Source organism: Apaloderma vittatum, unplaced genomic scaffold, assembly GCF_000703405.1.
Source record: "Apaloderma vittatum isolate BGI_N311 unplaced genomic scaffold, ASM70340v1 scaffold26955, whole genome shotgun sequence".
Lineage (NCBI taxonomy): Eukaryota > Metazoa > Chordata > Aves > Trogoniformes > Trogonidae > Apaloderma > Apaloderma vittatum.
The window spans coordinates 46479-49276 of record NW_009718063.1 but is presented as its reverse complement, the minus strand read 5'-3'; positions in this window follow the sequence as shown (position 1 = coordinate 49276).

Genomic DNA, 2798 nt, shown 5'->3' with positions numbered 1-2798 from the left:
TAATAATAATAATAATAATAATAATAATGTGTGAATAACACCCTACAACAACAGTCAGTGGGAGCTGTACAGTTAAGTCCACCACATGATTTTTTCCTCTCAAGGCTCTGACGCTCTGCTGTAAAGTTCAATGAAGACTGGGCTGAGTATCTTTTTTTAAAGGCACTTGTGAGGATGAGACCAAGTGGTGACTATATTAAGCCTACAGGAGACGATAAAGATTGTTAGTGGCTTTCTGCTATTTTGGATAGGCGAGGAAAGACTTTGCATGTTGGTTGCTGCAGCATCTGCCAGAATGCAGGACATTTCAATGCTGCAATATTTTTAGCTCCTTACCTGCCAAGTGCTCCTCACTTTGCCTTCACACTGCTGTTATGTTTTCTAAGTGGCAGTAGCACAGTCATATCATACAATTAAAGCACCCACACAAAAACTCAAATTCACATATCTGGTGTTAGCAATTAATTAGTTTAACCTGAGTGAACACTGCAAATAGCCTTATTTTTAAAACTTACTAACATTGTTTCTTTTAGATGTTTGTGAGAGGAGAAACAAACAAAATCATAAACTCCCAACCTGTCACATACTATTATATTTTAAAAGGAAAGAAAAATTTCCTTCAAGGGAGTTACAAAGTTTACTCTTCACTGTACCGTGCACAGCCATGTAACGGCATGCTGTCACAAAATGCAGGAGCTGTACCGGTGTGTTATACTTGAATAGGTTTGGCATTACATCATCCTCTGCTATTTCCTGTCCTGACCTTGACCCTAAAGCCTACTCTTAGTCCTAGCAATGGATCTGAAAATAAAGTATATTTGCCTTGGCCATTTCTGAAATGGTAATAAGGCAATGATAAAAGTTCTTAGAAATCACAAATTCCTCGAGTCAGAGCCGACTAGCCACCCTGCAGGAGGCAGGTATCCCCTGTGCTGGTCCCCTGGATTCATTCACTGGAGGGATGGCCACTCCCCACCTGAGGCTCTTCCACCAAGAAGAGAAAGATGGGGAGACTGACTGCTACTTCCCTCCCTCCTCCCTGCACTGCCCATCCACTCTGAGCACTCAGATGAAATTGACCTGCAAAACAGCCTCGTTACTTAGCACCCACAGCAGCTGCCAGCACCCTCGGCTTTGGCACACTGATCCCACCACTCCAAGTTAGGAAACTTACTGCAGAAGAGGGGCTGTGCCACTGCCCATGTGCCCCACTGCCGGCCCCCTGCCTGAGCAAAGTCTTTATTTCCCATTGGAGTGAGGTGGAAGAAATTCAAACGGCTGCTGAAGCTGACCAGCTCTCTCCCTGCTATTCCCATGGAAACGTGCAGTTAGGCTCTTTGTGCAGCGTCTGCTTAGGGACCAAGTGCCTCTCAGTTCCACACTGGAAACTCGGGGTGGTGAGGGGGCTCTATCTGCAGTTCACGAACATGCCTAAGATTACAAAATCTGGATCGCTGAGTCCCAGTAGTAACTACTGATCCTGGCAGCATGAGTTAGACACCACCGTGGCTGTGTTCCCTTCCATGTGAGAGCACTGCAGGACAGAAGTCTACCATAGCTACAAACAGCAGTAGCATCTCAGGGTCTGTATTCACCCACGTGTGCTGCTGTAACTGTAACCCTGGCCCAGTGAGGGTAACACAATCCCCTCGTGTCAATACATTAAAGAGATAGAAAATATGCTTTATACTCAGCTATGCCCATGTGGAAATAGAATATACTGTACTACTATTATCACAGTGTCTGCACTGTGATTGCATCAAGGTAACTATTTCAAGAAAGAAACGACACCCCCTCGTCCTCTAAATAGCTCCACTAGGACTAACTCTGAAGGCAGGAGAGGCTTTGGAGGGAGCCTCTATCCCTAAGCATGCCCATACAGTGGTGCTACCATTAGTCTTCAACTACCCTTACAGAAGTCAAACATCAGTTCCCCTCTAGGGGTCAGAGATTTCAGGATCAGCACCAAACCATGTAGTTCTCTCCTGGCTACGTCTAGGTGCACAGGCAGGTCTTGCTGCAGGCTCCCCTGGGTATCACACCCTGCGCAGGGTAGGTATGCAGAAACTGTAAGCTGTAAGCTGTCAAAGAGCATTTTGAAATACTATATTCATTGAGTCTACCCACTGCTGATCCATTTTAAGTAAGGCAGGTTTTTATTCATGGAAGAAAAATTCCTTTCTTTGTACTTTGCCCTGATATTTCCATCTGGCTTGCAGTTCAACTTGTCTTGCAAGCAGTCTTTAAAATAAACAAAGCCTTCCATGATACAAATCTGCCCCTGCAATTAGATCATCAGTCTGGTGCTGAAGAGTAGCTTTCAAAATAGGTAGATTCTTCAAGAACACTGCTCTTTGTGTTGGCAGGTAAGACTTGAACAGGGTTGAATGCCAGATGGCTGAGGAGGGTCACCCTGGCTGTCACTCACCTCTCTGCCCTACACCACCAAGGTCCTGAGACTCAAGGCAACACAGTTATAGTCTTCTTACAACAACAGCAACCCAAAATGAAAGTACAGAGCCCCTCAAATAAATTTGTGTTATTTTGCCAAACAGAGCATTAAAAACCTCTGTGTTCTTCATAAAAGCCGAAAGTCACCTCTACATTCCCACTCCATGGAGTTGCTGTTTGTTCCTTCAAAAAGAAATTGAGGGAATTAATTGTCCTGTCCATGCAAGACCTCAGGTCTTTTTTTTTAATCCACAGGTCCAGCAACTTATCACCTTAATCACAACCACCAAAGATCCTCAACTTCAGTCTGCTTTCAAAGTACCTTAATGAGCTTTAATGAGCTTTAC